General features: G+C 41.7%; 2 long non-coding RNA genes across 3 annotated transcripts; both read right to left on the bottom strand.

The window, feature by feature from the left end:
- Positions 1 to 347: 347 nt before the first annotated feature.
- LOC140695826 (uncharacterized) lies at positions 348 to 1,261 on the bottom strand. Its single transcript, XR_012071654.1, has 2 exons — positions 1,218 to 1,261; positions 348 to 528 (listed from the first exon to the last, which is right to left on the bottom strand). It is a non-coding gene; the product is annotated as an uncharacterized lncRNA (long non-coding RNA).
- Positions 1,262 to 1,815: 554 nt separating this feature from the next.
- Positions 1,816 to 25,938, bottom strand: LOC140695825 (uncharacterized). Of its 2 annotated transcripts, XR_012071652.1 has the most exons (6): positions 25,869 to 25,938; positions 24,778 to 24,934; positions 23,701 to 23,819; positions 21,680 to 21,745; positions 16,299 to 16,402; positions 1,816 to 1,997 (listed from the first exon to the last, which is right to left on the bottom strand). It is a non-coding gene; the product is annotated as an uncharacterized lncRNA (long non-coding RNA). The 2 variants fall into 2 exon arrangements; XR_012071653.1 differs by lacking the exons at positions 24,778 to 24,934; positions 25,869 to 25,938 and adding an exon at positions 23,915 to 24,137.
- Positions 25,939 to 26,912: the final 974 nt, after the last annotated feature.

Below are 26,912 nucleotides of genomic sequence, written 5' to 3'. Positions count from 1 at the left end.
ATGTATGGAAGCCAGAGCTGGATGCCTAACACAGAATTTCACCTCTCAGAGGCCAGGATAGCTGAATCAAGCTAGAAGGCCAACTGCAAAATTTCAATTTCAAAAAGTAAAGGGTTAGGTGTGAGTCACTGTCAGGCACCTTTCCTGCCTTGTCTCTGACAGCTGGTCCCTCCACACCTGCAGGGCAGCCAATGCCCTCTGGTTTGCTTTCCCTGGGACACTGCTCAGCGGGTCCCTTCCAGGACAGAGAGGGCTGTGTTCCTGATCCCTGCTCTTTGCTCACCACCTCTGAAGTCTCTTCCATTTCCAAAGCTGCCTTAATTGGCTGTTCAAACAGGTCAAGGTCCTAATGCTGGCGAACAAAATGCCTCTTTAATGTTGGCTTTCTTCAGTTTACAGACAGCAAAGACAGAAACATCCATGCTCTGACAATGCCCCTGCCAAGGGGTATCTCAGGGTTAGATAAGATGGACGGGTGAACACCAACATGTTTTTCCAGAGACTGTTAGCACGGGGCCAGTAAACTTTCTGTAAGAGTCCAGATAACAAAGAGTTTAGGTTTTGCAGGCCACAGGTCTGCACTGCAGCTACTCAACTCTGCTGATCTAGGGCAAGGCATCTACAGACACTATGCAAACGTTCCCATAAAACTATTTACGGGCACTGAAATGTGAATTTCACTAATTTTTACAGTTCACAAAATACGTAAAGTTACATGCAGATTTTTGACTGCATGGAGGGTTAGTACCCCTCACCCATACTTTATTCAAGGGTCAATTGTATTCTTCCTTTGATTTTTTTTCCAACCATATAAAAACGTGAATTGCTTTCCTAACTTGCCGGCCATATAGAAAACAGGTGGGCTGTAGTCTGTGGATACCTGACTCAGAGAATGAGACAACCGTCATATTCAGCATCCTACCCCGAAGGATGCAACAAGCAGGACCTTGCTTCATAGGCTTTGTGGTACCCGATTTACCCCTTTCCTTCCCCAAATCCATACCTTCAAACCATTCCTCCAGTGGGTCCACCTGTCTCCACCTCCCTTGTCCCTGCTCCCATCTCACCTTCACAACTCTCCCACCCCTTTGAAGAAGTGTCCACCACACGTGAAGTGTGAGTGATGGGCTTGGGAAGGAGATGTATCCAAGCCATTCCCTGTGTCAGCACCTTCAATAACCCCCCAGTACTTTCAGAATAAACTCCAAACTTCTTACCTTTCTCTCCAATCTCATTTGTACTCTGCTCTTCGCCTTTGACCCTGTGTGACATTTAAATTTTACATGTGAACTTGACTGGGCCAAATATTATTCTGGGTAAGTCTATGATGATGGTGTTTTTGGGTAAGATTCACATTTGAATCAGCTGCCTGAGTAAAGCAGACTGCCCTCTGTATTAGGCAGGGTTCTGCAGGGAAGCAGAATCTATAGGAGACGGGCTCGTGGATTAAGAGGACTGGGGAATCCCAACACCTAAGTCCCATCCAAGGGCAGGAGACTGGTGTCCCAGCTCATACCCTATCATCTTCTCCCCAGCCAGTCTGACTCACCACTGTTACTCGGGGTCTTGCTAATTCAGGAGAAGCTACCAAGTGAATGAGGAAACTAACTATGTAAGTCAACTCATTTAGCAAACCTCTAAGTACCTGCCACGTGCTGGGAACTAGAGGTACCCAGGACCCTGAGCAGTGCATACCGCCTGAGAGTAGGAGAGTCTTTGCTTTGAAAAGCAGAATTTGAGCGCCCATTGGCTTACTACCATCTTTTACTGAACTAAACATTCTTTTTTCCATATGACTTACAGCTACTTCTGACAGGTCCCAGCCGCCAGTGCCTGCTTCCTACTCCTCACGCTGGCCTGTGAGGAGAGCATGGAAAGCAAAGCGCAAGTGGGACGAATGATGCGCTGATTTGCGTGCGGTTGGTGAGGGGTGAAGCTGATGTGCTCTAACTGCTGTGGTCCAACTCACTCTCTGAGCCTCTCTCCTGCTCCACAAACTGCAACAGAAAGATCATCTTTAATTTAAGTAGAACAGTGTTATCTCACGGCTTGCGACAACTTACCTGAAGATAAAATAACCTGTCGGCACTAGTTATACAACCTTGCCTCCCTGCATCTCAGAGTCCCCAAGTAAGGCCAGACACGATTATCTGAAACCTGCCGGCCACTCTGTGAACAGGGCCCTGGGAAATCTTCCGTCCCCAGAACTGCTCTACCATGGGGAAAATCAGACCCTAAAAGGTCTTTGGGCTTGTGTGCCTGGGACAGCAGCCCGCTCACCTAATTCTTTAATGCAGGACATGCACGAGATTGGACTGTGAAATGTGTTCATTTCCTGTGCAACAATTTTCCTTCCAAGAAGACCCTTGTTCTTGCTCTACTGAGACACGCTTAATCCTTTCATGTTTCCAGTGTGAATTTCATGCTGCAAAGGGGCTAAGTTTGAGAAAGATAAGGCAGTTATTTTTATGCCTGCCCAACTTTCCATTCACATAGGCAAACGGGAGTATCGGCGGTGATGGCTGCCCAAGATCTCTTGAAAAAGATCCTTGATTTAATGGTGACTTATATCTGGGCACTTCCTCTTTGAATTTAAATCCCGTCACAAAGCAGATCCTTGAGGTGCAAACTTCAAAACAGCAACCAGAGCGAAACTGCAGGCATTATTCTTTCCGAGCTGCTGATGTTACCATGTAGGCTGTTTATTTTCCAGCTCTCTGATATAATGTTGGGGTGATAGGTCTGTCATATGACAGTAAGAAAACCAACTATGTGGGTCACACTCTGAAGTGATTAAGTGCTGGCCGGAGAAGCCAGAGCTGCTTTTGATTCACCAGAAATACATTTTCCAGCCCTGCATTTTCACAAGGCGATGCAGTTCAGTTTGTACTGCAGCTCTTTTTATACAATACTTCTTTATTTGACTCAAAGTACGTATTTGTAAGCTACTGCTGAAAGTCACAAAAGGAAGGAGGGCATTAATCGATCGCACATCTCCTAAAGCTTTATTTCCACAATACACGGTAAGTGCTAGAAACGAAGGAATGTCTCAATTTGCCTGAAAACTTTCAACATGGCTTTCTAATAAGTACGACTGCAGGGTAAAAGCATTCCTCAGTGTTTGACTCGTGAGGCCTCCCACCGCTGCTAAGATTAGGTTTCTAGAAGGACTTGTCCCTCTTGCCACAATTGCATGAGTGAGAAACACAATGGTCTCACAGCTTGATTTCAACTATACTTTATTCCCTGAACTTACACTTTGGTTTTCTTTAGCACAGAGCTGTTTAAAAGTCGATTGCAACAGTTAAAAAAAAAAATAACAGCAATGTCATGAATATTCTTATTGAAAAACTACTGTATTTTGCGTAGACGCTGAATATACTACTAGTGGTCTGTCCAAGAACACAGAGCTACAAAAACCAGTTAATGTAACAAGAAATGCATATCCTGGCAATCAGAACAGGATGACATTTCCAAAACTGTACTTCATTAAAGAGGAAATAAGTTTTCTCTGGGCAAATAAAGTACCAGAATAAGTACACAAAGTTCAGAGTTAAATAAAAGTTAACTGGGATGCTCTTCTGCAGAATTTCTCTGAGCCTTTAATATTTTGACATGTATTCTGAATCTCCTTAGTTTTCACAACTGAATTGTCTTTCAAAAGTGTCACATTTTGTAGAGTGAGCATTCCCTGGAACGAACTCTTGGACTCTCTGGAATTGGTCACTTAAAAGTGTCACGAATACTCTACTACCTTTTCTACTGTACATACACTCTTCACTATTTCTAACTTTTGTAACAGGGTATTTTGCAGAGAGCAATCTAAAATACAGTTACCACAATACAGAAAAGATGGAAGACAAGGAATATGTTCCAAAATGCTCCTTGGCATATTTCCTACTTGGCTGAGACTTGGGGTAATTCTGGTAGGGGCCTTTTCTCCAAAGCACACGGCGTTTTGAAGAAAGCATGAATGAACGAAGTGAGGGGCTGCACAGAAGTGTGACTGCCACATCTGTTAGCAGTGCATTTGGTAAGCCTTCCCCTGTCACTATATATATTCAGAAATAATGACAAAGAAATGTAGTTCCTCCAGGCAAATGAAATGGAGGTGCAAATTAGAATCACACCTCCAGTCTCATTTTGGTATCACTTCTTGTCTGGATAAACAACACTTACTCTCACTTTCCTCCTCATGGCAAGTGGCCACTGTTAACACTTGCACTGGGGATCAGTCACAACAAATTACAGTTAAGTTTCACACTGCACTGCAGGAGGCGGCCTAGGCCCCAGGGGAGCACCGAGTTAAGCGAGGCCCGTTACCCGTTTTGCGATCACTAGCACTGAGGCGGAAAAGGGCCCTGTGCCTCAGCCACATGAAGTGGTTAGAACTCTAATAGGCTAACTGGTATCTTAATATTTCTGTATATGGTAGTTTATTACTCTCTGTGGAGAGCAGCAGTGGGTAACTGCTTGCAAAAAGGGTGATTTTAATCACCAATCATTTTCAAGAACACAAGGGATCAGTAGTACTCAACTGTGAAAGCTGTATTATAATGGGAAATGGCCTGTGTGGATTAAAAACACAAATGGATTTCAGTCAAGATAATTGTGTGAGACGCCAAACTTTCAGGATAGGGAGAATATCTACAGACTGTGAGCAACACAAAAAATCCACGGGGAGGAAGAGACAGACCATAGACTCACTACATCCACGAATCCGCCCTGCCTATTGCATGAACTGAGGAAAACAGGGTTTTGTAACCCAGACCCTAAAATGGCCAGTTTAACAGTTACTCAAGTACAGCAAAGTCCACCTTTTCTAACAAAACACACAAGTGGAACATGAAAGGAAAAAAAAAGTCTATAGAAGTCATGCAATCAACCTCTTCTAAGGAAGAAAATAGAAAGTAAACTAAAAACCTTTTAAGAATCAGCATTGCTGTGTATAAATATGAGAAATAAGCTGTTAATCTTTAAATGAGACAAATTCAGATGAGACCATTCATCATCAAATTTGCTACATTTTATGGCACATTACTTAAGAGGGCACCTCTAAGAGGTTTCCTGAGCAATCCTGACATTCCAAAATGAGATGGAGGAATCAAGGCCCTTTGTGATATGGAACCAGATTTTTCCAGATCTAGGGGAATAGAATTCCATCTAAAAGTTAGTAGGTTAAAAGGTGGACAGCACAGGGTGGGGGAATTTTTTAAATGCTTTAATCCCAAGTTAAGACATGACGGGTTTATGATGGTTGAAGATTTCTTTTCCGTAAGACTCCTGCTGGTAAGTTTCAGGTATCTGTTAGTTCTTCTAGAAGTACACGAAAATGATTAGAATCCACCACTTGGACACAACCTCATTCATATACCTGGGGACATCCCTTAGTATAGGTGTCCTCTCATCGTTACAAGAACTCATCATGTGACGTGCCCCTCGTAACCCAATATTCACATGGTAATAATAGCAGCGCTCAGTAATGGCAGCTGTGGTATGCGTGACAGAACCTACGCTTCACGGTAAATCTATAAGGTAGGTTTTTTAACGCTTATTTTACAAAGGAGAAAGTTGAGGCTCAAGGGGTGAAATAAGTTGCTCCAGGTACAGATTCAATCCCAGCTCGTCTGACTCCAGGGAGCATGTGCAGACCTTTACTGAGAGAATACCAGGTACAGTGGAAGGAAAACAGGCAAGAGTGAATGAAGACTTGCTGTCAATGAGCTTAAAGTGTAGTGGGGCCAGATGTGAGGACGGGGGTCCATGATGCACCACAACAGATTTCAGGCCAAGGCGGGAGGATGCAGCAGGTGGCTTTTGCAGTGAAGCTGGGGAAGAGGAAAAAGTTCCCTTTTCTTACTGAAATTCTACTCTTCCTTCCAGGCTTATCCGAGTTTGATAAGTGGGACAAGAGCATTTAAGGTGAAGGAAAAATGTAGGGAGAAAACACAAAAAAATGAAGCTCACGTGTTCATGAAATTGCTAACTATCCAAGTCCAAGAAAGGAAGTATAAGGGGGGTAGGATGAGGCCAGTTGTACAAATCAGACGTGCTTTGGAACTGTGTCGAGCGCTCCCATTCCACTGCCAAATTCCATCGACATCCATCCCTGAACTTTGTTGCAAGCCTCTTCTTCCATTTCCTCTTACTTGGCCTAAAGCCAAGGCCTTTTCTATCCCTCTTCAGTTCTACAAATACACTTCAAATTGTGCCACCATTCCTCATCTCCAAACCTGGCTTCAAGGAGAGCATTCATGGCTCCTCCTGACTTGGTCCCAAGCCTGCTCTTTTGCTCCATCTCCCTTTATACCTATTCAGCTTAGGCCTCTTCCCCAAAGGCTTTGGTAATACACCCTTAACTTGTCTCCTCCCTCCCAACCCCGTTTCTCTCCCACTGCTCCCCATCTCAAAAAATGAGCAAATGAATGTATGGGCAGACCAAGTTAGAATCTCACCATCAACCCAAACTCCTACCTTCCCCTTGCTTTGATTTTGTACATAATTTTCTTCAGGAGTCTATAGCCACTAATCTGAAATCTGGACAGATTTCAGAAATCAACACCATCATCTCATTTGCTTTATAGCAATGGTTTAATCAACGTCCTTGCTTCCAGTCTTATCCTCTTCCCAACCCATCATCCATGTTTTCCATAATGATCAAATTTCATCAAATTACTCCCCTGCTAAAAACTCTTCAGGGTATCCCACTGGCCCTGGGGGGGGGGGGGGATGGAACCTTCATTTTTTTAACACGCTGTGTAAGACCTATCAAGATCTGGCCCCTGTTCTTATCTGTAGGCCTTGCCTCTCACATACTCTTCTTCTGACCCTTGTGCCTACATGCTAGTTAAAATGAACTACTGGACAGTTCCTAAACTCACATACATCCTTTCTCATCTCTGAACAGGCCAGGCTCTGCACACAGCATGCCTCTTCCTGCTTTCCACTTGCACCCAGCTAACTTCCCTCACCTTCCAGTGTCTCAGCTTGCATGTTGCTTCTGTCTGGAAAACAGATCTGTCACTTCTCTTCCTCAACAACATCCTGATACGCTCATCATATTTTGTATTGCAATTGCCTTTTTGTCTTTCTCACTCATTATCTTAAGAAGCAGTAGAAGATCTCATTAAATCCCTGCAATCTCACACATGAAAAAGTCAACGATTTTCCACAAGAAGCCAATACTACTGTATTTACTCGTATTTGTGTATTAATTACTCATTACTCATTTTCACAACTCTTTCTCCAATCTTGAAGAAAATACTAAATGAAAAAAAAACTATTCACATATATTCTTCATTCTCTTCCTCTTCCTTCCTGTTTTTTGACAGCAACCTTAGGTACTGGTCTCTTAAAGAATGTCACAAACATCTGTCCATACAAGACACACTAAGTGAGTTAACATAATACAAAAACGAGAGTCTCACAAGTGATGACTCAAGGGCTATTTTTCATGACACTATGATATCAACTCTACTAACATCAGTTAGTGGTGTCTGGAAGCTTATAGTTCACTGGACAAGGAGTGAGATGGGAGAATACAGACCAGTCTTCATCACTTTGTCTCACTACAGCCCCTTACTTTCCTCTTTTCTCATTCACTCTTTTTGTTGTTTCACAGTGAAGTTTCCAAGGGAAAACGAGCTCTTGAGTGCATGAGACAGTATGCTCATTTGCGGTTTCCATGTACCTCCAAGAATGCAAAGTTTAAGTGAGATACAAGTTGTTGCCCAATTGTTTGACTCACCCAATCAAAGAAAACCAAGTCTTAAAACCAACGCCTAGACATAAATATTGCCTTTCAGTCACGTAGCAAAGAGGGCGCTAACTCTCCCTACTAAGTATTTCTTGATCACAAATAAAAAAGCTAACATTGCACGTGTCTAATAAGGCATTGTCTCTTTAAATCAGGCAGTATAAGCAGAACTTTCAGATGGGCACAATTACCATCCTTCCCTTTGGAGAATGAAGAGAGAGGAAATGATACAAAATAATGTGGAAATATTTGACTGCCATTCACATTCTAGCTTGTAAACAATTTCTAATTCACTTGCCTAGATAGTTAGCCATCAGTCTGCATGTAAAGAATTTAAACCCAAGCAAGAAACAGGAAGCATCAGTTTTGTCACAAGTGTGTTTATTTTGGTGGCTCACATCTGCAGCTTTTCCCCCTTCAATGTATCTTTTCAGAACCAAAATGGGGCAGGGAACAGAGTGACTGGGCCTAAATCCATCGCTGTAATTGTGATAAGCTGCACCACCCACAGCATCTTTAGAAGGAAGTTATTAGTTTCATGACGAAGAACTCCAACCCACATGGAGGCTAAATCTAGAAAAAAGAACAGTCTATTCAACATGACGGACTTTATTCACTATACCCAACGATGTCTAGGACTGAGCTGGTCACAATTCTGTTTAGAAGCAGTGTATCTACGTGGATGTGTTCAGACAGACATTCAAAAGCATCTAGTGTTCTTCCGGGAGTCCAACAACAACACAGAACCTTCTTGGTGTCATCTTGTGTTGCGGATGAAATTACTTCTAAATGAATAGAACTGACTAAACAGTGAACACTGTGGAAGTGGAGGGCAAAAACTGCCTGGAAAAAAAACCTACAAATCCAAGGGAACAGATTTCACATCGGCCTTGACCAGTAAATGTCATGGATCCAAACCCTTTGATGGAAAAACCTCCCATATATACTGGATTCTTGTGGTCTAGAATAGGGTCAACAAACTACTGCGGGCAAATCTTGCCAGCCACTTCTTTTTGTAAATAAAGTTTTACTGGGACACGGCCCTGATCACTCTTTAATGAATTATCTATGGCTGCTTTTGTGTTACAACGGAGAGGCCGAATAGTTGTGACAGAGATCATATGGCCTGCAAAGTGGTACTACCTGGGCCCTTAGAGAAGAAGTTTGCCCATCCTTGGTCTGAAGCGATGGACCACACACCAACCCCTGCTCTGCAAAACTAGCTCCTGGATCAAAACTCTTTTGTCTTGACTCTCTAATTCCTCCCTGAAGAACCAGTACTTAAGGCTTTGGGTTGGCCCCAAGACAGCCCAACCCTCCACTTGGAAGCACTGCAGGAACGGGTCCAGGTGGCAACCCTGCAGATTGAACAGATGCCTATTTTCCCCTGCCCATGAGACAGATGGTTCTCAGAGAGGGGAGAAGAATTAGCCCACGAGAGAGAATTCTCTGCGCAGCACTAATTTTGGAAATGTATCTCTGATCCATCTGGCCAGAAAGGATTCCTTAGGAGTACCTTTGCTATTTGAACTTGCTTAACATTCAGGAGGGAAGCCCTAGGTACCAAGGCTCAAAATGCAGGTACTTTTTTGCTCTCTGTCAAAACGTCAGTCACGCATCCCAACTCTGCCCTAGGCATAGGATATCTCAAAAAGTTATAAGGGCGGAAGACAACAATGAAGGCAAGAGCAGCAAACACTCATTTAGGGACCCCATTTCAAAGAATGTGGTCACTCCTCTGGCAGTAAATAATCCCCTGGGGGAAGGAAAATGACTCCCAGCTATTTGTGCCACACGCAGAAAGTAGGAAGAACACTATTTACCATCTGATCCGCTAACAGCTGCTCTCCCCTGGACACAACAATGATTTGCCTCTCACTGCCGCTGTAACTCACCTTTGTTACTGGCCTTGTTGTTCTAAGTAACAAACCATTTGCAAAGTTAATTAACACAAAGTTGATTAACTGAACTTTTCTCCCCATTTTGTTCCTAATCCTACTCCACAGCGTAGAGTATACGTTGGGTCTGTCTTGCTCCTATGAGAGGAGGACACAAAATTAACAACTGACAAAGAAACAGAAGCATTAAGAAAAAAACTGCAAACGAATTACTGCCATTCAGTCTCAGGTGGCAGGCTTTTGAAGTCTGATGGACTTGGGTTCTAGTCCTAGTCCTACCAGTTACTATTTGGATAATCTCAGGGTCCTCTTCTATAAAAACAAAATAATACCTAGTTGCCTGTGGAGCTATCTCTAGAAGAAATGAACAAAAAATGCATATAAGTCATAAAACAGTGCCTCGGTCATGGTAAGCCCTTAATATATACTTAGAAACTCTTACTGAGCCAAGTTCCTACTAAGAGCACAGTGGGTGTTAGAAACAGAAACACAGGTGGCCTAGGAAAGAAATCAAAAGGGGAAGGTATCTTTCTTGACCTTCTTCTAAGTGATATACTTGGAGGCAAAGGCAAATACTCAGTAGAAAGGATATTCTTACATTCTACCTCCATTACTTCTATCAATAGTGACACTAAAACAACTCCCACCTTTAAAGGGCTTTTGGTCCCAAAACCCTCCGTGGGGTTTACTTGAGAGTCTGACATGGCTGTCCGACACGACCTCCCCTGGGTGCAATGTCAAGGGGAAATTACTGGCGGTCTCTGCAGACGACGCTACAGCACGTAAATTCATCCAGAAATTGTTACGTGCCCAGCATTATTTAGGCAGAGTGGGTTCTGAAGAAAAGAGCTCCTTTGACAAAGTGTAAGTAGCTGTAACATGAGGAAAATGCTATCACTGAGCCTGATGCAGTGAAGCACTTCTCTTAAATTCAGTCTTATGTGATTGTCCTAAGAACAGGTTATTTACTTGCTTACAGTATGTAACTCAGTGTTTTTCTACAATTGTAACACCTTCTGCAGGAGATCCCCAGATACACGTACAAAACTTCAAGGATACAGACAATGAACAAGTAATAAACCGCATAGCAAGGGTCAATTTTCAAGAAAACCAGGCTGGGGATGAAAATGACAAAGGGCTTGATAAATGAAAATCAATACTTGAATCGGATCTGGAAGGAAATGGGCAGTTGGGACAGACAACGGAACACAGCTGCAACGACTTTTGGCTGCCTTTAATCTCACAGAGCTTGCCTATGGGGCAGCTCCCTGGGCGCAAAGTGAGGTGATCCACTCCTCGCATCAGATGCTTCTCTCTTATCCAAGCTCCACGGGTTTGGGTTACATCTCAGCTCACTTTCACCCATGCTGCAAGCTAATTACAAAGCATCCAGAAATGTGGGAATGAACTGGGAATACCGTAGGCTGCTTTCACAAACCTCAGCACCATCTGCCGAAATATTAAGATGCTTGTTTAAAAAGTTGGCTGCCAGAGGAGGTCACAGCACTGGCAGTGGGGAAGTTCTCTTTAATAATTACTTTTTACTTCTCTTTCCTGTACACAAGCAGCGGGGCACTGAGCCAAAGGTGAACGGTCCAGGGATAAAAGACTATCTCCACTTACCTTCCTCTCTTGGTCCAGGCACCTGATCATCGAAGGAGGAGAGATACACTCTGTGTTTTCCAGTGAACAACAGTTATTTGAGAAAATACACAGAAGTGTCATTAAAAGCCCTTTTTTATAACCGGTTGGCAGAGACATTTAAAGTGCATATATACTTAAGGAAGACACCATGCGATTTTACTCTAGTATGATGATCCTTCAGTAGCCTGAGACTTGGGAGATTCAGGGCTCCCTTTGTACGCTAGATGTTTCTCTCCCAAACAGGAGCAGTCCAAAACAGCCTCAAAGTTGGTGGACAATGGATCTCCAAGGGGCTTAGAGAAAGGAAAGGACAGCCTTGTGTGATTTAACACCGCTGTCACAGGGCCCCAACACCAGGGGTCAATTCTGGACTGTAACCTTGGGACCCAGTATACTCTCAGATAACCGAAGCAAATCTATGCAGCCTCCAACAACAACAAGAACAGTAATAGTAATGGCAGCCGCTAACGTCTCGTGAGCACACACCCCGTATCAGGCGCTGTGCGTTACAGGGCTCATCTATGACATGTTCATTCTCCCAGCACTCTGAGGCAGGTACTGTTTTATTTCATTTTACAGAGGGGAAAAAAACTGATGCTTTTAGAGAACAAGCATCCAGGAACTCACCAGCTAGGGACAGGCAGAGCTGGCACTGAAGCCAAGCCGTCCAACTGCACTCGTAGCCACTGTGCTACAAGGACAGGCCTCCCAGAGACCAGCTTCAGAAAAGGAGTCTCACCAGAAGGATGTGAGCGGCAATGACGAAGACAGGGGCTCCACCAACATGCTCCGTGGAGTCAAAGTGACCAGAGGGACTCCAGGCAGCACAAGTTCAACAGTCCTCCCTCCAGTGTGCTGGGATTACTGGGACTCAGCCACTCTGCCCATCTGCTTCTCTGCCTTCCACTAGCCCGCCTCCACTATGTAACTGGCCCCAGTCCCTCACCAGCTAGCCTACAGACCGGCTGTCCTTGAGTCAGGCCATGTCTTCAGCACAAATTACAGGAGAGGCAGGCAAGGGAGAAGGGGCTCTAAGCTCGGGGCAGGCTCCCCGCTGCTCACCCAGTTCGGAAAGCAACTCTGCATCCTCATTTGGATCCTACCTCACATTTTTTGGCATTTACAGAGACTATTTATACCCAAAAGGGCACAGAGGATAATTTCTCAGTTCCAGTCATCTATGCATAGTGACTATACAGATAAAAAAAGGTACGTGTGTGAAGAGTTACCTACTTATAAATGTAAGAAGTACCAACAAAGACAGACTGGTAGCTCACGAAAGGTCTTTCCCCCTCTTTCTTCCCTTTTTGTTTGTTTCAATGTCCTGTTTATCAGAATTAAAAGGTGCATGGGTTCTGATTTCCACTTACCAGGAGGCTGGTCATTTTTCATCATTATGTAGAGGGGTGGCTCCGAGTTTAGCTCGACCATCTGTCGTCCCTCACAAGCCTGAGGGATTCACAGCAGGACCAGGAGAGTCTGCCAACCCTCTCAAGCAGGCTCCCAGGGCCGGGTCGGCAAGTCACTTCCCAAGCCTGGGCTGACCAGACAGAAAGAACACACCCACACAAACGACTAGATAGAGCCAGACATGTGGGTCTGATGAGTCAGTAAAAAGCAAAGTAACTCTGCAGGAATTAAAAACCCACCCCTGCCACATTCCTGACCAAAGTCCCACATGTTCACACTGGACACGAACTTCAAACTCCACATGTCTCTGGGGATGCAGATGTTAAAAATCTTCCTATGGTAAGCAAAACCTCCTTTTCATGCAAATGAACATTCATGACGTGAACATTAAGTTGCAACAGAAGCCAAAAGATCAACAGACTTTTATAGCAAGCATGATCGATCCACTGGATAGAGTATTTTTAAAAGGCAGCAGGGCATTGAAAAACTTTTTCCTAAGAAAGTTAAGCTTTGAAGATATGGGTATTAAATATGATTAGATTAGACCCCAACTATGAACATAGTTCATCCAGGGGGCCCTTGGCAGCACCCAGCTTCTACAAAGGATGCCAGGTGGCGGCGGGGGGTGGGGGGGTGCCACGGAAGGAAAGGTGTGCTTTACAAGCCCTTTTATGAAATGTTACAATCCTGAGAAAATCTACCTAACAACTCCTCCAGCCTCTTTTCTACACTGTTAGCAAACTGGGAGGGCAGGCGTGAGCAGGCACACGAGGTGTGGAGTCAACCTGAGTGTCGGACCAGAGGCTCTGTCGTTTACAGCCTTGCTCAATTCAGCAAGTCCTTCAATCTTTGAGTTTCAGATCCCTACCCACCCCTATGCTCCCACCTGCAAATGAGCACATTAGCACCTGTCCTGTCTGTTCCACGAGATTTTGAGGATCAAACTGAAATACATATTTAAAACTTTGAAATCCCCAGGCAGGCGTTAGTTTTTTTTTTTTTTTTTTTTTTTTGTACTGCATGGACTCAAGTCTCTTCTACCTGGCTTTCAACAAAATAAGGCACACGTTGAAAATAGACTCCAGAGTTCATGTTCAAAACCAAATTTAAATTTCAGCCCTAAAAATAAACATTGGGAATGGATTTAAGCCTGTCTCATCAGCTACAAGAATGGAACATACAACTGACTTTATAGAATTGGGAGGTGCCTCACGGTGCTAGGCTAACATTGGCTACTGCGTGAAACACCGATTTTTCCCTTCTAATCCCTAATCCCATCGTCTCTTCCAAATAAAACTTCCAAACTTATCTATCAGCTTGGTGATCTTAATATATATGATATACATATCTCATCTATTCAATAGAGTAAATATATACAAATGCCATGCCCACACTGAACACTAAACTTTTTTTCCTGGGGCATATTTTCCAGAAAATATTCTTCCAGTTTTTTTCAGCTTAGATTGTTCCAAATGCCAAAAAAAAAAAAAAAAAAAGTTGAAATTTGCTTTTAAAATCCTGACATCCGTCATATAGGATTGTTACTTTATACATCTGTGAATAAGTTACTTAGTATGATTAAAGGAGTGAGTTGAAAATTAACAGCAAATGAGTAAAACCTCACATACCCTAAGTTTCACCTGCAAACTTACAAAAGGAGAGTTTGCCAAGTTTCACACCCACCACAAGTAGTGAAGCAACTTTTTCTGTCGTTCATTAAGATGTCAAGTATTTAATGTCAATCACAGAAGATATATAACAGTTTTTAACGTGGTAGGAAAAAAACCCTCTTAAAAAAATGTACTTTTGGGGTATGTGTGAATTTTCCAGTGCTACTGCTGTTTCAAAATTTCCTGATACAAATAAGAATATACTTAAAACTTCAAGAGTTTTCATTTTGACATGAACACAAACATCTACTAAAAACCATCCAATATCTACCACCCTGCAGACTTCGCAGTCTTCCAAAGGTGGAGTTCAGTACTTTCTGACCACTTGGAGAAATAGAATTGTCTGCAGTCCTCAAAGGTGCCTATTCTCTCAATATATAAACATATAAAAATGCCCTGAGGCAAAGCAGTAGGCAGCCAACCATTAGCTGCACAAGAACTGCCCTAAATCAATTTTAAAAGGGCAGACAGGATGGCCATGTCAGCTGCTGAGTTCTGATCTGTGTTTGCTGTACTTGGCAAGGGGGCCAGAGTTCTTAGAAGGAAGTGGAATCTTAGAAAAGCTGAGATGTGCAATTTTTCCTTTTTGATGGATCAAGAGGGCAATGCTTCTGGTCAACCCATTAAATGGTTTACTGGAAATTGTTCAGACATCGTTCTCCTGTTGTATTTATCTTTATATATATATATATATATAGGTTTTCCCTTCCCTAGTGACCACAGAACAGTTTTCCATCGACCTTAGTCCTCTGCAGGGTAACTTTTCAATAAATAAATGTGGAACTAGCATGGACTCCATCTTCAGCCCTGGGAAAAAGTTCCCAGAACTGGCAGCACAGAATCTGAATGTCATTGAATTGAACCACCCAAATTTGGTAGAAGATCCTAGGCACCAGGGGCCATCCAATCAATGTTGCAAGGTGTCCAGGGATTGGACTCCCAGTGCACACACCTCAGACCTACCAAGTTAATCTGTGGGCTCAGGAATCTGTGTTTTAATGAGCTCCCCCGGGTCAATCTTAAGCATGCTCAAGTTTGACAAACACTGCCTCGGAGCACTTCTTTTTAAACTTTCATGTGCATATGGGTCAATCCAGGAAATCTGCTAAAACGCAGATTATAGTTGAGTAGGTTGCGGGTTGAAGACATAGTGAGTTTGCATTTCTAACCAGATCCCAGGTGCTGTCAATGCTGCTGATCCATGGACCCCACTTCCAAGAGCAAGACCTTAGAGAACAGAGTCCAATGCTCTTAGTCTGTGTATTGGCAACCTAATTTGGGAACCAGGATTATGTGATGTTGAATGAGGAGAGGTGGTCATGGTAGGTAAGAGGACCACTCCCTGAAACAGCGTGCATTTTAGAAAAGCCCATAGCTTCCACCTGTATGTACTTCAGTCTAGACCGTGAGTGCTCCTACCAAATGTGTCTCCAGGTATCATTTCACAGGATAAAGCTCAGTTTCTAAATCACAGCCTGTTACCTGGAGGTCTGCAGTTCTAATCACACAAAGAGTGCTCAACATTAGTCAAGTCAACTGCTTTTCCTTCACTCGAGTTTTTCACCTGCCTCATGAAGGCACTTATGACAGTTAATTCAAGACATATGTGCTCCTTACGGGTACAGTAACATGCATGACCAACAGGAAACAGTAAAAACAGAAACAGCCACAACTGTTCCTGAGGTAAGAAAGCAGTAAGATAACTGAGTACCTTACCACCAAAAGAACAAATGCCCTCTTGTCTCTAAAGTCAGAAACTATTTCATCTGAACTAGGTTCCATTAAAACCTGCAAGCTTTCTGATCTCTTAAGAGACGCATGTACCATAAGACACAAAGGGAGTCATTTGAATTCCAGTCCCAAAATACATTCGCCTGACCATGCTTCAGTGACCAAATACATTGTTTATCATCAACCTACCTGAAAACGGAGATCTGTCTTTCCCATTTTATTTAGCAATGATGAATGAAGCTAAGTCACTTTTTATTTCATCAGCAGTCTCTCCAAGCCTCAGGTTCTCCTATCTGTAAAATGGGAATAATATTACGTACCTTTCAGAATCATCATGAAAATTAGCAACAACCCATGTGAAATGCCCAACCTTATGACTGGGCCAACAGAAGAAAGCCATTATGACGAGAACAGTTTTATATGATGAGGGTCTCAGAGTGAGTCAGAGAGATGTCTGCCCAAATATACCCTCGAACTCCACACTGTATGTTAACAGACAAAGTTGGTGTCCCCAGAATTCATAAGTTAAAATCTAATCCCCAATGTGACGTTATCTGGAGTGGAATCTCCGGGAGGTAACTGGGTCGTGAGGGAAGACTCACGAATGGGATGAGTGTTCTTATAGGAAGAGGCCAGAGAGCTGACGTGTTCTCTTTCTACCCTGTGAGCTGACGGTGAGAAGTGGGCAGTTTGTGACCCGGAAGAGGATGCTCAGCAGAATCCAATCACACTGGCCCCCTAATCTCAGATGTCCTCAGTTCTCTACAACTATGGGAAATAAATTTCTGTTGTTTAAAAGCCTACCAGTCTATGGGATTCGTTTCAGCAGCCTGAATTGAGTAATACACTGTACTTAACATCCTGACATTCTTCTATGACTTTAAGTACTTGGATTTGGTCTAGAAATGACATTAGTCAAGCTACAAACTCTAAGCAGAGGATGTTTTATCACTCAGAGTAAACCCAAAAAGAACAGCTACTTTCTGGCTATTAACACCATAACATCGCCATAAAAAAAGGGAAGAGCTGTGACATCTTTTATCTATAAATGCACCCCCAAATACTGGGTTACCTGGGACCCCTGAGAAATGAAACCGAAGACATTTCAACTTTTCTTTACATTTCTTCTTATACGCTATTCAGTCACAGGACCAGCTTAAACATCGTCCAAGACAAAAGAAACTGTTCATATCCCTAACATTCACACTTAGAAGACACTTTTACCTAAGGAGACTAGAAAGCACAATGTACAGCAACAGTTCCTGGGTGAATAGGCCTGCACTTTCTCCCGGAGCACAGTAATTCCTTTTCCACACTTTTCCTGGCGTCAGTTTATAATTTGGTCTATTTTCAAACTGACTCATCCTCAAAACAAGCAAGCACACCCGGAATGTTTAGGCAGCATGGATAGTGCCAGCACTGATTTCCTGATGGAGAAAATAAAGGTAAGAATAAACTAGGGCTCACAACAACCCTAATTTCAGCTTCATCCCTCCCCTTCATGTATTCTACAACCTCTGAGCACTGGCGGTGCATGTACAAGGCACCATGGTGGACACACAGGGAAAAGAAACACTGAGATGAATCACAGGAAGATCCTACCCTAAGGAACTTCTCAGTCTAGAAAGTGAGCTGAAACACAAACGTACGTCTCTTTATATTATAAACTTTACACATGACCGACAGCTGGACTCTTCCAATCGGAGATATATTTGTAGCAATAAAACCAAACTACGTCTGCCCACTGTTAACCGCTACAATGGACTGTATGTTAGTTAGGACCACAGCTCTGAAGTCAGACAGTGAGCTGCAGCTCCAGCTCAACAACGGACTAGATGTAGTCCCTGGACAAGTTTCTTCACCTTTTTAGGTCTCGTTTTATCCCTCTGTAAAATAGGCATTATTACAGTACCTCTCTTGCAATGTTAAGATTGAGATGCTGCAGAGAGAGTGTTTATCATGTTGCTTGACCCCAAAATATGCAGTCGAATATAAGTTTTCAAAGTGAAAACTGGGGTTGGAACAGGTAACTACCAGCTTCCTGGAAACTGAAGAGACTCCAACAGAGAACAAAGAGGAGGCAGGCAGAGGAGGAACACTCTGAATTCCTATACTCTCAGTAGCTCATTCCAATATACACCAGACCAATTTGTCTTCACCCTGGCCGAACACCCCCCCACATCTATTCTGGAGCCTATCTGGGACTCGCCCTAGAGCCACGGAATCAGAACCTGGGGTGAGCTTCAAGCACCTATATGATTAAGCGTCACAGGTGAGGATCATGCATACCCAAGTATGAGAAGGGCTGTGGATGACAAAATATTTTGTAACTGTTTCAGTATTTGTTTTAGGCACACTTCAGCTAAGATCTAATGCTTTACTTGGAGGCTAACAGAGCTGCCCAGTCTTCAAAAATCTCAGGATCATTGTCCAAAATTCTATACAGAAGCCTCCCAGGATTCTCAGTGATTTATCAGCACCTGACCCCAGGCTTCCATTCACAGGATGGAAAGAAGAGATGCCCTCACTCCTCCACTAAGGTGTTCTGGACAACCCATCCATCCTCATGTTTCCACATCCTCCTCATCTCACTCATTCCCATCACCGCTGAGTCCTTAACTAACTTATCCAGGATGATGTTGCCACATCTATGTCTATAGTTCTCAAACATACCTATAGTTGACTCTGAGTATTAAAAAAAAAAAAATTTGTCTAAGAAACATACATCAACTTTAATGTTTGTGGTGCCCTAGTAGCTACTGATTAGGATTCCAAAAGATTTAAAAACATAAATTATTTTTAAAAGTTTGAAGAAACAAGAAAACCATCGACAATTCATATTGCCACCATCATCTAATCTTCAGAAGGGAAGAGGTAAAGAAGTCTCATGTTTTGCTTGTAGTTTTTGTGTGTTCAAATCATGGCACTTCAGTGTCATTTAAAATATGAAGGAGATGAAATATGTATGAAAATTTCATTAAAATTATTAGATTAATCCAAAGAGACATAAAATATTCACATAAAATTTTTATTCAAAAAAATTTTTTAAATTACTAGATTAATTTTGAATTCACCAGTGTTCATACCTCTCTAATTATATGAAAAATTTTATGGGGGGGGTTGAATAAAAAAGAACTACTCCACCTGACTTAGTAATAGATCCAAGCTGGCTGATCAAACAAATTGCCATCTGGTCAATCAACTGCCATTTGGAAGGATGTTCTAAAAATATCTTCATATAAGTATCTAAATCTCATCAAAATGTAATGACTTCTAATTTAATTTATGCTAGCTAGCAGGAAACAAACTTGCACTGTACATTTTAGATTCCTACTTGTAATATGATTACCAAAAACTTCCAATATTCCCAAATTCCCCCAAATAAAGACGAAGTAGCATATTCTGATTCTGCATCACTGTACTGGGCAGTCACTCTAACTAGCCTTGGGCATGAGAGCAATCTCCAGCAGCCTTTAAAATAATGCTGAATCCATCAACCTGCTTCAGCTCAGTATACCAGCAATAAAACACACAAAATATGTATTTTTAAAATGTATACATAGTAAATGGCCACAGTGCAGAAAAGCAAGCAGGTGGCTGGCTACCTACCAATTCTGAAACTATCCAGTCTTCTGTAAAATAGGGACAATGCAGAATTTCCTGCCTCACAGGTTACTGTGATATTCACATAAGAACATGTATTTAAAAGTATTCTGAAGTTGTGGTATACATATACAATGGACTACTACTCAGCTATTGAAAAAATAATGCCATTTGCAGCAACACGGAGAGACCTTGAGATCTCCATACTAAATGAAGTTAAGCCAGAAAGAGAGAAAAATACTGTATCACTTATATGTGAAATCTTTAAAAAATGACACAAATGAACTTACATATAAAACAGAAACAGACTCACAGTTTTCGAGGGGGAAGAGGGGGATGGAGAGGCAAATTGGGAGTTTGGGATTTGCAGATACTAACTACTATATATAAAATAGATAAACAACAAGGTGCTACTGTATAGCACAGGGAACTATATCTTGTAATAGCCTATAATGAAAAAGAATATGAAAAGGAATATATATATATATATATATATATATATATATATATATATACACACATATATAACAGAATCACTCTGCTGTACACCAGAAACTAACACAACAGTGTAAATCAACTAGATTTTAATTTAAAAAAAAGCATATTGTGAGCCCTGAACCAGTATGATTATTAAATACTTCTCTAGCAAAACTATATTCAAAGGCAAAAGTACAGACACTATAAAAATAGTGAAACAATCCCTTCATCTGAGTTGCTGTTTCTGAAGTGTCAGGCATTCAGCTGGAGCCAAGATATTCTAAGAAGCCAGTCTTTCCTAAAGAGATAAGTCAATGGGCACCAGATTGTATCTGTGAATCTCCTTCTAACACATTTGTGTGTACATGCAGATTATCCCACAAAAGCCCCAACAAGTCAAAAGCAACAAACAAGGAGTAACTACAAAAGGACAAACTCCTATGAAAACACAGTGTTTGGGGATGTGCCAGACTCAGGTTTGCACGGGAAGGATGCAGAGAGAAAGGAATGGCCCAGGCTCCTCCTGCACACAGCAGCCACAGCCGCCCAGGCCTCTACAAAGGAAAGTGTTTAGGTGACTCAGATCAACAAGCAGGCTCGTGATCCCATCGTTACATCTGACTTGGCTCGGGATCACCCAATCGAATTTGCTAACACAGTAGACTCCAGAAGGATCACCCATTAGAAACAATCCAAATACAGACTCTAAATGTGCATAAAGCCTTTTGTGGTCTCCGCTGGAGCTCAGAGTATCTAACAGCTGCAACTGTGACTGTTCTAGCTAATTGCTCTCAGCAACAAAAATAAACAATCGCTCCAGGAAGAAGACTGTACCGGCCAAATATTAATGAATTTTTTAACAGTCAGAAATCTCAAATCTTGGTTTAAAGGCCTTGCTACTGGTTTAAAAAGTTTCAAAGAACAAACATAGGGCTGAGGAGGCCCAGAATCAAAATCCTTATTTTCTATTTAATCCTTCCCTGTTCCTCTCCTCCCCCACAAGAAAAAAAAAAAAAGAAAGAAAGAAAGAAAGAAAGAAAAGAAAAAAGGAAAGTGCCTTGTGTCTGGAAGAATTTAAGCAATCTGAGATATTTTAACTCATGTATAGCTTTTTAACATATGGGGGAAAAGAGTCGCACTGATTGGAGCTATTTTTAAAGTGCAGCTCTACCATAAAAATAGACATTTACTCATAAGGATGCTTGAATAGAGAACAAGCCCAATCTACGTCTCATTGTTAAGGAAGGGGTGAAAAAAGGCTGTCGTACTTTCTGGAGAGCCATTTATGGTTCGCCTGTGATGTCACGGCAGTATCCAGGTGCACTCTAACGAGCGTCTTTCAGCCTCCTCAATCCTTTTAAAAGTGCTCTTCTACCATCAGCTATTTCTCTGAGCACATGCAGTAAGGAGCCAGTATTTACCCAGACCCTAGCGCAACAGAGCATCACTGCAATCAGAGACCCATGGAAGGAGGAGGAAAAATTACTCACCCGCAATTGGGTCCGTCGTCCTCCTTTCCTCCTAGTCCCTATTCAGGAAGGGAGCATTTCCTTTTTCTAAAGAAAGAAAGGATAGAAGCCATTGACTTACCAGTATGATGGGATATCTGGGTGTCCTCTGCCCAGAAGGAGAAAAACCAGCTTCACCCTTCTCCCTCCCTATTTGGGCCCCTGATGCTTAGTTGAAGCCTGCAACCAAACTGCCCACCTTAGACAGTGGCAATGAGGCACTTAGGCATCTCTCCAAACTGAGACCTGGAGATATCGGCCCAGTTTCTGGACTTTAATTTGTCTTCAGTCTTTACAAAAGCCTAGAGGAATGGAGTTGTAATGGGAAACCATGTAGAATTCCCGAGTTTTATGCCTCCCTGACATGCCAGCAGCAATCAATACAATCAAAACCAGAAAACAGCTTTCATGTACCGTATCTTAAACCAAAATTAAAAAATGCATTATAGCTCTTAAAATTTTTTCTATACATTCATAAACAAAATCAAAAAGAGGGAAAACATCTTTATCAAGGAAAAAAAATTTGAATGTTGAAAATCTTTATGAAGAAGATGATATATATAATCATAACTTCAAACAAAAAAGGACCAGGGGGAAAAGGGTCATCTTTTTCAGGAGAGGACTGAGTAAATTTTGACGTGTTACTTCTTGTAATTAACAAATTTTCTACAGTGACTATAGTTTTACTGATTGAAATTATCCACCAACATGTAAACTATACTGAGTGCACCCTAATAAAATACTACATGCTCTTACCTACATCCAACTTCTAGATACCTGACATATCCAGCAGGAATCAAGAAATCTGATCCCACCAAAGGACAGAGTTCACAAAAGTTAATTCAGTGTGTGTTTTAGGACTTGAACGATAGCAGAGGGCAGAGTTTCAACAATTATAAATAGGTTCAACTGCCAAGTCTCATGTTAGCAAAAGAACCTTCGAGAATGGAGAACCTTAGCTTCTCTGGGCCTGACTCACCTCTGCAAATAAGGTGTTGATCAGGGCCCCTGAGGTGTCCTCCAGCTCAAAACCAGTATAAGCAGAGTAAACGTCAGACATAAATAAAATCTCAGCACAGCAGCTGGTATAGAGCTGGTGCTCAATGTACATTTGGTGAAAGAACTACCAGAAAGGAATTTTTTAGTATATGTGCTGCCAAAGCAAGCACCCAGAAGGGAAATTTTTAGTAAGTAATGTACTTAAAATAGTTTCCCAACCTGTGTGGCACGGCGTGATGCTACATCACAAGAGGGTTATGGGTGTGTAGAGATAGTGATCTCCCCAGGACTGCAGCCCAGGATGTGAAAAAGTTTGAGAAGCACAACTTACACTACCATCGCACCAAAAAAAAAAAATCACTTTTATTAGGGTAAGTGTCAGATACACTTTTAAGAAGCTCTCATCACCCTTCCTTTAGGAAAGCCAGAATGTCTGCCTTATCGATAACCTGGCACTCAGGCCATTTAATCTTAAGGCAAGAACGTGGGCAGCAATGTACTTGCAGAAGTAAAGAGGCTTTCCTGACACAACGGACGGGTGTAACACAGGTACTTTCTCCAAGAGTAATTCCTGAAAACCAGAATACTTTCAACATACACTTGGGTACATATGGTAAACACAGAGCAGCAACCACTCTCAAGAGATGAAATTCTGCTAAAGAATATTTAAGTAATACAGTAACAACTGGGATTTTACTTTGACATTTAAAGCAATAGCTGCTTACCTTTTTTGATAGTAACTCAAGGATTTTGGGGAGTGAAAATTTGCATTATTTTTTGTAATTGTTACTACCTGCAACTTCACAAAACCTATGTTTTGCTAAAGGAAAAAACCTAGAACATGCCTGTAAACATATGGTGCTTAATGGTACTTTCAGGTCTGAGAAATAAAAGCTGTGCGTCTTCTGGGTGGCTGACCACCTGCATTTGAGGGCCACAGCCTTCCCCTACCCATCTTCACCAAAGCTGCCACACCTTTGTCACAATCCAGAGAACAAAGCTACCTTGTCAACTGTGCTTCATTCCACAGGGTGTCTCACCCTGAAGGGGGTGGCCAGTTCTTCACATCTGCTCAGAGGTCCACAGTGGGGCTGGCTGCTTCTCAAACTGGACAGGGAAGATTCTTGGAAGGAGTGCACAATAAAAATCAGAGTTAGAGATGGCATGGGGACTACACACAATCTAGCTCAAAAGGCCCTTCAGAACAAACTGACAAACCTTTTCCCCTGAAGGGCTATTTAAATGGATTGCCTTTCTTGCCGGTGGTTCTTCATTAAAATGCAAGGTGTTGCTATCAACTAAGCTTCCAAAACAACAATGAAGAGGTAAAAAGCTGTCCAACTAAAGCTTCATCTTGGACATATCTGCAATTTTATCATCTTCCCCTCAGCTTCTATGCAGGTGATACCTGAGTGATGCGGGTAAGAAAACTGACACACAAATCCAGTGTTTCAGAGTGAACCAAGTCCTATGAACTAGAAATAGTATAAATACTAAGGAATGATCACTTTATCATCTTAAATCATTGAGTCTGAAAGATACACACTGTGAGAAATAGATTGGTCCAGTAGTCTATTACCCGGGAGACTGAGTTTTACTCGGTCTTTTTGTATATACTGAACAACATGCTACAAATATAAATGCTGTCTTTGAAAAAGCGGCAATGGCCTACCTAGCAAGTTCTATTCAACTCCAAAAAAAACACATGCATTCTAAATATTTTTAGTGTTACAGTAGAAACAGGCAAGGTACTAAGAACAAACTCTCGATTTTTAGATACTCTATCTCATTATGGACTCAAATTTCTGACTAATCTGAGATTATCTAGTCATGCACACAAAAATGTTTAATGAGCTCATAGGTCTATACTGAGTAAGACTTAATTGTCCAGAAAATAGTTGTCTATTTTTCAAGTAGACAGAAGCTTACCTACACTCTTAGATCAGCGCTCTCTTGAGTTCCCTGTCCCAATCTCTTTCAAATCCCATCTACTCTTAATGATGTAGCTCAACTGCTGCCCCTTCTGTGTGGCTGCCCATCCCCACCCCACGAACTACCCTCCCCAACACACACACACACACCACTCTCGTCCTGTGTGCAGAGCACTCTTCACTTTGTTTGTACTGTACAGTTACTTGTGGGTGTGGACAAAGCTTCTGGAGAACAAGCCAAGCTGTGTCAGGACAGAGAGGCACACGTCTCCCAAGCAGGAATTCATGCTTGAGTGCTAGGAGGTATCTGAAAATGTAACATCCATGAGTATTTCTGGGGGTTAGTATCAACTACTATAACGTCATCTACATCTTTAGGTTAAACTAAAAGTAGTATTAATAAGGGGTTTGAGATCCTAAAATTGTGACACGTCAATTCCAAGCAGAGTAAAGCTAGTCAGCACTTTTAACATTCAGGGTATTTTACCATATGAGTGCTTTGCAAATTGTCACTTCATATGTTAACGTGTTTGAAGAGAGCAAGACCACCCAGTCAATTCCTCCATCAACCCAACTGTTCAGATAGGCAGTGTCTTGACTGCATATAAAGACTTTTGCTTCACAAAGGATATGGACAACTTAATGAGTAAGAGAGCATCTTATGATTCACTAACACTAAACGATACCGATGGCAGGTCGAAAATTACAAAAAAAAAAAAAGAGCTAATAGTCACGAAAGGAAAAGCAGAATCTATAAGTAGGGCAGAGCAGGTCCACTTTTGTGAGCTGTAACGAGGTTTGTAATAACTACAGCAAGCTGGCTGGATGCCTGCTTCTGGGCTTGCAGCCACGGCAGAGTGGCGTGTCTGTTCTCCCTTCTAGGTGGTAGTTTCAAAGAAGGCAAAAGCCATCTCTCGCTTACTTTTATAGACCCGGGACACAGAACAGTACATAGATAACTAATAAACCTGTGCTGAACAACCAAAAAATACTTCTGTTTATTTCTATGAACCAGAATTCTGGAAAGGTTCAGTAACACAGTACTGAACTTGCTGCCCAGGCTGCCTGTACTAATGGTGTAGATGTTTTACTCCCTCCAACGTGAAGGGAACTGAGCCCACTTTTGAAATTTTTTCAGAGAAAGAGTACCAACAAGAGTAGGAAAATAAAAATGAACCATTTGCTGCAATAACTGAGGCTATCAGTGCTCGTCAAACATTAATAAATTGTTATGATTTTACCAGGTTTTTTTTGCTTGCTTCCAGTGTTGCAGGTTCCAATATGGTAACAGAGGCATAATCAAAGCCACTATCTCTTCTTTTGTTTCTTCTACCCAATACAAGGTATACACAAACTGTTCTGAAAGCATATTAAAATTTCAACATACTTATTATTAAGGTATATGCATCTTCTTATTTCCAGGTAACCCTTTGAGTGGGAAGTTACAAATAGCCACTACATTTCTAGTCATTTTATAATGTTAACGCTAGAACTTTCAATCTGTTTATTTAAAAACAAAAACAAAAAAACAGGAAAGTTAAATTGCTAACACATCTCCTCAAATAACATAAACTTATGTTTAGATTAAAACTTTATATTGGCTACTCTAACACTATAAATTGTGATACCCTAGATGATTTGGAAGCATGAAGTGAGAAGGGATTCTAAGAATGAAAACTTTTTTCCTCAAGCACACCAGTAGTTTCACAAACCTTTACTGAGAAATTTTTCACTATCTGCTCAAATATAAAAGAACTGCTTATATGCAAACCAGTCAAAATACTGATAAGCATGCAAGAAGAGAGAGGTGAGGGGAGGCTGTTCCAACATCACAAAATTAGAGTATTAAATTCATATAATAAAAAGGGAGCATGGAGATTTGAGATTAATTGCATGTTGGAAGAAAAGGAATTGTCTTGTCACTCAGCTAAGCTCTTGACTACTAAGTTGTGAATTCAGGACAATTACTTTTAGAATGGCTTTTCACCAAAAAAAAAGGCTGACAGATACAATCAAACTAAAAGAAGTCATTTAGTATACTTTGGAAAAAAAAAAAAGAAAAAAAGTACTTCATTATCTTATCAAATTTTCTTAAGTTCTATAGAAGTAGAATCTTTGCATAAAAGATCATCAAGAAATATTTTTCTCCCTCCACAGATTTGTTAAGGATGTGTTACAATTGTTAAACATCCATGTGGAACACAGAGTTGGCAGCCTTCACAATTTGTACATGTGTATGACACACATCAACCCTAACCTAATGGAGACTGAGTTTCAGATTTTAG

Source organism: Vicugna pacos, chromosome 4 (genome assembly GCF_048564905.1).
Source record: "Vicugna pacos chromosome 4, VicPac4, whole genome shotgun sequence".
Classification (NCBI taxonomy): domain Eukaryota; kingdom Metazoa; phylum Chordata; class Mammalia; order Artiodactyla; family Camelidae; genus Vicugna; species Vicugna pacos.
The sequence above is the reverse complement of the archived record's forward strand: the minus strand, read 5'-3'. Positions and strand labels throughout refer to the sequence as shown.